At 35.0% G+C, this 9,583-nt stretch overlaps 2 non-coding genes across 2 annotated transcripts; both read right to left on the reverse strand.

Moving 5' to 3' along the window:
* Positions 1-1,112: 1,112 nt before the first annotated feature.
* LOC113715261 (small nucleolar RNA R71) lies at positions 1,113-1,219 on the reverse strand. Its single transcript, XR_003453899.1, has one exon. It is a non-coding gene; the product is annotated as a small nucleolar RNA R71 (small nucleolar RNA).
* A 3,812-nt stretch (positions 1,220-5,031) lies between these two features.
* On the reverse strand, positions 5,032-5,138 carry LOC140016348 (small nucleolar RNA R71). The gene has a single exon (XR_011822741.1). It is a non-coding gene; the product is annotated as a small nucleolar RNA R71 (small nucleolar RNA).
* Positions 5,139-9,583: the final 4,445 nt, after the last annotated feature.

The following is a 9,583-nucleotide window of genomic DNA, read 5'->3' on the forward strand; positions in this document are numbered from 1 at the left end:
TAGTATTTCACCATGAAAATAGGGAAATCTATATTGCTTTAGGCCATTTCATCATGAAAATGAGACTTGGAAACTTTGGAAATGAATCTCTGGTTAAGCAAGAATAATAGCAAGAAGTAAATCCATTCATTTGTGTTGTTTAAGCCATAAGTGGAATCTACATCCCTAGAATCTTCCTTAAGTGAAATTTCTCTATTTGCATTAAGCATTTGTAAACTAGACTTGTATATCAGATTTGTAGATTACAGCATTATACTTTCTCTGCTCCAATTATTTGTAAGTCTAAATAATAGAGAGAACAAGGACTTAGTAATTGTTTAAATTGCTCCTCGTGGGATCGACCCGATACACATCTTGTACTATAATTGCGACCTGTATACTTGCAGTCCAACGGGTGTAAAATCGGAATTAAACTTGCATTGATCTAAAAGTCCCGTCAAGTTTTTGGCGCCGCTGCCGGGGAGCGGCAATATTAGGGCCTCATTATCTCTATTAATTTAGATAAATTTCATTATCTTTATTCAAGTTGTTGAATTAAAAGTATAAAAATTTTCTCTTGTTTTTGTTTGTAGTGTATGCACCGATCAAATCGAGGAGTTGTACATTTCGATCCGGAAATAGAAAGAACATTACGCAGACAAAGGAGGAATACATCACATCAAGAGGAACAAGAGGTTTGGCAGCCAATAGAAGATATCTTGATAGAATTACAATTTGAGGAAGAAATGGCAGAAAATGAATCAAATAGGAGAATTCTGCGAGATTTTGCTTTACCGGGAGTACAAGGATCTCAAACTAGCATTGTAAGACCAACGGTAAACGCTAATAACTTTGAGATAAAACCATCACTGATTCAAATGGTACAACAATCTCAATATGGAGGTAATGCTACTGAGGATCCAAATTCTCACTTGTCAACATTTCTTGAAATTTGTGATACAATTAAGTTTAATGGTGTTAGTGAAGATGCGATTAAACTTCGATTGTTTCCATTTTCACTAAGGGACAAGGCTAAGGTTTGGCTACAATCTCATCCTCCAAATACTTTTACTACTTGGGATGAATTAGCTAAGGCTTTTCTTAATAAATTCTTTCCACCTGGAAAAACTGCTAAATTAAGAATGGATATAACTAGTTTCTCTCAACAGGAAGGAGAGACATTGTATGAAGCTTGGGAGCGTTATCGGGAATTGCAAAGAAGATGCCCTCATCATGGTCTACCCGATTGGCTAGTAGTCCAAACATTTTACAATGGTCTCACCTATCCAACAAAGACACACTTGTAGATTTTATTATCATTTTGTGTTACTTATGGTATTTGGTACCCTTGTTGTCTCATTTTGGACAGAAAATGGATGATCATGATGAGTAAGGGCTTCAAATTGCATCACCACCTATGAGAGGGAAGTTTCAGTTCTTTTACCTTCCTCTACAATGAGGACATTGTAGATTTTAAGTGTGGGGGAGGGATTACTTATCTTATGGGTAATTGTGTTTTGAAATGCATGATTTTAGTTGTTTATGGCTTAAAAATGTTGGAATTATATGTGGAGATAGTCATGAGGATAATTTTTGTGAAAATTGAGGTTGTTGGCAGGGAGTTTCATCCATTTTTATGGGGAAACTCTGTCAAAATTTTTCTAAAATATTTTCCAATATTTCATTACAAATCTTCCATAAGAATGGCCAAAATGTTAAAATTTTAAGTGTCTAATTCTTCCTTTGGATAAAATGCTATGTGTATTTTGGAAAAGTTTAGTTCTTATTTGGCCTGGAATGAATTATTATGCAATTAGGATATTTACATTTTAGAAAGTATATTTGGTTAAATAAGAAAAAATTATGCTTAGAATTTTGCAAAATTAATGAGATTTATCATTTTTACTTAATTTTATAAGTAAGTGATTGATATAGTCAAAAACAAGGCCAAATTCTTCCTTTAATTATACTTTGTAAAAAAAAAAAAAAAAAACAAAAACAAAAAAAAACAAAAACAAAAACAAAAAAAAAAATTATTATTTTTCTACTCCAATGATTCATATACTGAGTAACCGGGGGTTGGCATTTACAAATGTCGACATTCGCGTAAAAAGGTATTTGAATTAAAAGTATGCTTAGCAATTTAAATAAGTGAAATGTTGAGTAACCGGGAATTTTCACCTAAAAGTGTTGATTTTCGCGTAAAAAGACATTTTCATTATTTAAATAAGAAGAAATGTGAATAAATCCCTCTAAATTGATGAGTTTTGGGATAAGGAAGGCCATAAAATTGACTTTGTGATTTACTTATTTGTGAAATTAGGATAGAATGAGAGAATTGATTTGAATTTGTTGAAATTAAGGCATAATTATTTTTATTTAATTAAATATTATGAGTATTTAGTGTAATCTGATAAATGGCATAATGATTGGTTTCTAGGTTTTTGAGGAATTAAATTTGACAAAAGTACGTATATTGTTTTATCTATTGAATATTTGAAGTAAGTTTTGTGTAAAATTGCTTGAGGACAAGCAATGATTCAAGTGTGGGGGAATTTGATAAGTGAATATTTAACGCATATTTTGTATGAATTTGGCATTAATTTTTGGTATGTTCTGAGAAAATTAAGCCATATTTGAACTCTTTTGGTGATAATTGCTTAAATATTGATTAAGGTTTCAAAAATTGATAAATGAGTGAATTAATGCGTTAATCTGGTGAATTTGTGAAGGTAATTGATGTATGAAATTTATGCACAAGTTCAAAGGAATATAAGGGTCATCCAGAGGACAAAGTACACAAGAAATTGGGAGCAAAAATGAAGAAAAAGAGAAGAAGTGAAAAACTGGAAAATTGCTCAACACGGATCCGAGCTCGGATCCGTGTGTATAAAAGGGATCCGACCCCTCGTCTGTGCTTCTGGTGGAGAGCATCCGAAGTCAGGACGATCCGACCTCGGATCCATCAAGGGAAGACCTCGGATCCTATAATCCGAGCTCGGATCCATGTGCACAAGATGGATCCGAACCCTCGTCTGTACTTCTGGTGGAGAGCATCCGAGGTCAGGACGATCCGACCTCGGATCCATTATGAAGACCTCGGATCCTGAAGATCCGAGCTCGGATCCTGAAGATCCGAGCTCGGATCCATTTTCACTCCTCGGATCCGAGGCTCGGATCTGTCTCTCTCCTCAGCAAATGCAACAGCCGTTTTTCTTTACCTTTTTCACAACTTTCCAGCTATTTTGAGGGACAGAAATCGGTGGCACATGCTTCTGCAACAAAAGAGAAGACCAAATGAGTATGGACAAAAGGAAATATCATATCTTTGACTTCTTTTTACAAAATCTGAGTGGAGGAAATTATGAAGTGGGAGAAATGGAATTTCTTCCACCTTTTATGCAGAAAGCAGGGGAGAGGTCTGAATGACCAGACGTAGCTAGTTTTCTTTCTTGTATCTAGTTTTCTCTCTAGATAGGAGTTCTTGGAGAAGGACTTAAAAAGTTTCACTTATAATCATATTGTGCAAGAACATAGCAGGAATTGGAGAGCTTCACCTTCAATTGGCTAAGCTTTCTTTTATCTTTCTTATACTTGTACTTTATGAGGTTTTGCATGAATAAACTTGTGAGTTTGATTGTTAAATCATTCATGAGTAGCTAAACTCCTTCATCTAGGGAGTAGATGAAACTTATGGCTAAATAGTATAAATTGAATGTGATTTACACTTGTTATATCTTGTATTAACTTGTCTACTTGTGTAACTGTGATTACTTGCTATTGATTGATCACCAATAGTTTGGTTATAGTGGTTATTGTTCAATGAGAATTGGTAATAACAATGGAAACACATGAGTAGAGCGTGAGTTGTATGTTCATGAAAATAGAGATACACTTAGGTGGATTACTTAGCATTTCATGAAATAAAACAGAGTAGTAGTAGTATTTCACCATGAAAATAGGGAAATCTATATTGCTTTAGGCCATTTCATCATGAAAATGAGACTTGGAAACTTTGGAAATGAATCTCTGGTTAAGCAAGAATAATAGCAAGAAGTAAATCCATTCATTTGTGTTGTTTAAGCCATAAGTGGAATCTACATCCCTAGAATCTTCCTTAAGTGAAATTTCTCTATTTGCATTAAGCATTTGTAAACTAGACTTGTATATCAGATTTGTAGATTACAGCATTATACTTTCTCTGCTCCAATTATTTGTAAGTCTAAATAATAGAGAGAACAAGGACTTAGTAATTGTTTAAATTGCTCCTCGTGGGATCGACCCGATACACATCTTGTACTATAATTGCGACCTGTATACTTGCAGTCCAACGGGTGTAAAATCGGAATTAAACTTGCATTGATCTAAAAGTCCCGTCAAGTTTTTGGCGCCGCTGCCGGGGAGCGGCAATATTAGGGCCTCATTATCTCTATTAATTTAGATAAATTTCATTATCTTTATTCAAGTTGTTGAATTAAAAGTATAAAAATTTTCTCTTGTTTTTGTTTGTAGTGTATGCACCGATCAAATCGAGGAGTTGTACATTTCGATCCGGAAATAGAAAGAACATTACGCAGACAAAGGAGGAATACATCACATCAAGAGGAACAAGAGGTTTGGCAGCCAATAGAAGATATCTTGATAGAATTACAATTTGAGGAAGAAATGGCAGAAAATGAATCAAATAGGAGAATTCTGCGAGATTTTGCTTTACCGGGAGTACAAGGATCTCAAACTAGCATTGTAAGACCAACGGTAAACGCTAATAACTTTGAGATAAAACCATCACTGATTCAAATGGTACAACAATCTCAATATGGAGGTAATGCTACTGAGGATCCAAATTCTCACTTGTCAACATTTCTTGAAATTTGTGATACAATTAAGTTTAATGGTGTTAGTGAAGATGCGATTAAACTTCGATTGTTTCCATTTTCACTAAGGGACAAGGCTAAGGTTTGGCTACAATCTCATCCTCCAAATACTTTTACTACTTGGGATGAATTAGCTAAGGCTTTTCTTAATAAATTCTTTCCACCTGGAAAAACTGCTAAATTAAGAATGGATATAACTAGTTTCTCTCAACAGGAAGGAGAGACATTGTATGAAGCTTGGGAGCGTTATCGGGAATTGCAAAGAAGATGCCCTCATCATGGTCTACCCGATTGGCTAGTAGTCCAAACATTTTACAATGGTCTCACCTATCCAACAAAGACACACTTGTAGATTTTATTATCATTTTGTGTTACTTATGGTATTTGGTACCCTTGTTGTCTCATTTTGGACAGAAAATGGATGATCATGATGAGTAAGGGCTTCAAATTGCATCACCACCTATGAGAGGGAAGTTTCAGTTCTTTTACCTTCCTCTACAATGAGGACATTGTAGATTTTAAGTGTGGGGGAGGGATTACTTATCTTATGGGTAATTGTGTTTTGAAATGCATGATTTTAGTTGTTTATGGCTTAAAAATGTTGGAATTATATGTGGAGATAGTCATGAGGATAATTTTTGTGAAAATTGAGGTTGTTGGCAGGGAGTTTCATCCATTTTTATGGGGAAACTCTGTCAAAATTTTTCTAAAATATTTTCCAATATTTCATTACAAATCTTCCATAAGAATGGCCAAAATGTTAAAATTTTAAGTGTCTAATTCTTCCTTTGGATAAAATGCTATGTGTATTTTGGAAAAGTTTAGTTCTTATTTGGCCTGGAATGAATTATTATGCAATTAGGATATTTACATTTTAGAAAGTATATTTGGTTAAATAAGAAAAAATTATGCTTAGAATTTTGCAAAATTAATGAGATTTATCATTTTTACTTAATTTTATAAGTAAGTGATTGATATAGTCAAAAACAAGGCCAAATTCTTCCTTTAATTATACTTTGTAAAAAAAAAAAAAAAAAACAAAAACAAAAAAAAACAAAAACAAAAACAAAAAAAAAAAATTATTATTTTTCTACTCCAATGATTCATATACTGAGTAACCGGGGGTTGGCATTTACAAATGTCGACATTCGCGTAAAAAGGTATTTGAATTAAAAGTATGCTTAGCAATTTAAATAAGTGAAATGTTGAGTAACCGGGAATTTTCACCTAAAAGTGTTGATTTTCGCGTAAAAAGACATTTTCATTATTTAAATAAGAAGAAATGTGAATAAATCCCTCTAAATTGATGAGTTTTGGGATAAGGAAGGCCATAAAATTGACTTTGTGATTTACTTATTTGTGAAATTAGAATAGAATGAGAGAATTGATTTGAATTTGTTGAAATTAAGGCATAATTATTTTTATTTAATTAAATATTATGAGTATTTAGTGTAATCTGATAAATGGCATAATGATTGGTTTCTAGGTTTTTGAGGAATTAAATTTGACAAAAGTACGTATATTGTTTTATCTATTGAATATTTGAAGTAAGTTTTGTGTAAAATTGCTTGAGAACAAGCAATGATTCAAGTGTGGGGGAATTTGATAAGTGAATATTTAACGCATATTTTGTATGAATTTGGCATTAATTTTTGGTATGTTCTGAGAAAATTAAGCCATATTTGAACTCTTTTGGTGATAATTGCTTAAATATTGATTAAGGTTTCAAAAATTGATAAATGAGTGAATTAATGCGTTAATCTGGTGAATTTGTGAAGGTAATTGATGTATGAAATTTATGCACAAGTTCAAAGGAATATAAGGGTCATCCAGAGGACAAAGTACACAAGAAATTGGGAGCAAAAATGAAGAAAAAGAGAAGAAGTGAAAAACTGGAAAATTGCTCAACACGGATCCGAGCTCGGATCCGTGTGTATAAAAGGGATCCGACCCCTCGTCTGTGCTTCTGGTGGAGAGCATCCGAAGTCAGGACGATCCGACCTCGGATCCATCAAGGGAAGACCTCGGATCCTATAATCCGAGCTCGGATCCATGTGCACAAGATGGATCCGAACCCTCGTCTGTACTTCTGGTGGAGAGCATCCGAGGTCAGGACGATCCGACCTCGGATCCATTATGAAGACCTCGGATCCTGAAGATCCGAGCTCGGATCCATTTTCACTCCTCGGATCCGAGGCTCGGATCTGTCTCTCTCCTCAGCAAATGCAACAGCCGTTTTTCTTTACCTTTTTCACAACTTTCCAGCTATTTTGAGGGACAGAAATCGGTGGCACATGCTTCTGCAACAAAAGAGAAGACCAAATGAGTATGGACAAAAGGAAATATCATATCTTTGACTTCTTTTTACAAAATCTGAGTGGAGGAAATTATGAAGTGGGAGAAATGGAATTTCTTCCACCTTTTATGCAGAAAGCAGGGGAGAGGTCTGAATGACCAGACGTAGCTAGTTTTCTTTCTTGTATCTAGTTTTCTCTCTAGATAGGAGTTCTTGGAGAAGGACTTAAAAAGTTTCACTTATAATCATATTGTGCAAGAACATAGCAGGAATTGGAGAGCTTCACCTTCAATTGGCTAAGCTTTCTTTTATCTTTCTTATACTTGTACTTTATGAGGTTTTGCATGAATAAACTTGTGAGTTTGATTGTTAAATCATTCATGAGTAGCTAAACTCCTTCATCTAGGGAGTAGATGAAACTTATGGCTAAATAGTATAAATTGAATGTGATTTACACTTGTTATATCTTGTATTAACTTGTCTACTTGTGTAACTGTGATTACTTGCTATTGATTGATCACCAATAGTTTGGTTATAGTGGTTATTGTTCAATGAGAATTGGTAATAACAATGGAAACACATGAGTAGAGCGTGAGTTGTATGTTCATGAAAATAGAGATACACTTAGGTGGATTACTTAGCATTTCATGAAATAAAACAGAGTAGTAGTAGTATTTCACCATGAAAATAGGGAAATCTATATTGCTTTAGGCCATTTCATCATGAAAATGAGACTTGGAAACTTTGGAAATGAATCTCTGGTTAAGCAAGAATAATAGCAAGAAGTAAATCCATTCATTTGTGTTGTTTAAGCCATAAGTGGAATCTACATCCCTAGAATCTTTCTTAAGTGAAATTTCTCTATTTGCATTAAGCATTTGTAAACTAGACTTGTATATCAGATTTGTAGATTACAGCATTATACTTTCTCTGCTCCAATTATTTGTAAGTCTAAATAATAGAGAGAACAAGGACTTAGTAATTGTTTAAATTGCTCCTCGTGGGATCGACCCGATACACATCTTGTACTATAATTGCGACCTGTATACTTGCAGTCCAACGGGTGTAAAATCGGAATTAAACTTGCATTGATCTAAAAGTCCCGTCAAGTCACTTATAGGGCGTGGGCATGCCTTGTAAGGCAGAGTCTCCTGCCCAACACCAAAAACAACACTTGCAATAAAACAAAACAACCCAAAATCAACGAAAAACGAAAGAGAACTATAACAAAAAATGGAGGCCTTGGGTTGCCTCCCAAGAAGCGCCTTTCTTTAACGTCTTTGGCTAGACGACTCCACAGTGAGCAATTAGGCATAGATAGGATCTATCAAGTGTACCTCTTCCAAAGTGCCAATGTCTGAAATATCAACAAACGATTTTAAACGATGACCATTAACTGTAAAACTCTTATTAGTCTCTAAACTCTGGATTGCAACCACACCATTGGGAAAAACATTGACTACCACATATGGTCCAATCCAACGAGATTTTAACTTACCTGGCATGAATTTCAACCGTGAATTGAACAAGAGTACATTTTGTCCTGGGAAAAAGTGTTTCGCACGCAATAAACGGTCATGAAACTGCTTGGTACGCTCTTTGTACAAACGTGCATTGTCATATGCTTCAAGACGAATTTCCTCCAACTCCTGGAGTTGGAGCTTTCTCTCATTGCCATCTCTATCCGCATGGAAATTGCATTGCTTGACTGCCCAGAATGCACGATGCTCAATAGCCACAAGTAAATGACACATCTTACCAAACACCAACCTATATGGAGACATTCCAATGGGCGTTTTATACGCGGTTCGATATGCCCACAAAGCATCATCCAATCGCAAGCTCCAATCCTTACGGTTGGGGTTAACCGTTTTCTCCAATACGCTCTTGATCTCTCGATTGGAGACTTCAGCTTGCCCATTGGTCTGAGGATGATTTGTTGTACTCACACGATGGTGCACTCCATATTTTCCCATGAGAGCTGCAATGGTGCGATTGCAGAAATGGGTACCTTGATCACTTATGATGGCTCTCGGCACCCCGAACCTACTAAAAATGTGGGATTTGAGAAATCCTACAACAACTTGAGAATCATTAGTCCGGGTAGCCTTTGCTTCTACCCATTTCGATACATAGTCAACTGCTAACAGAATATATAAAAATCCAAAAGAGCTAGGAAAAGGTCCCATAAAGTCCATACCCCAAACATCAAACACTTCACAAAATAACATAGGCACTTGAGGCATTTCATCCCTATGAGACAAACTTTCAAATTTTTGACATTTTTCACAGCTTTTACAAAATGCATAAGCATCACGAAACAATGTTTCCCAATAAAAGCCACAATCAAGGATTTTTCTAGCAGTTCTCTTAGGTCCAAAATGACCACCACATGCATAATTATGACAATGAGCAAGGATAGAAGGAGTTTCAC

Source organism: Coffea arabica, chromosome 10c (assembly GCF_036785885.1).
Source record: "Coffea arabica cultivar ET-39 chromosome 10c, Coffea Arabica ET-39 HiFi, whole genome shotgun sequence".
NCBI classification, from domain to species: Eukaryota; Viridiplantae; Streptophyta; class Magnoliopsida; order Gentianales; family Rubiaceae; genus Coffea; species Coffea arabica.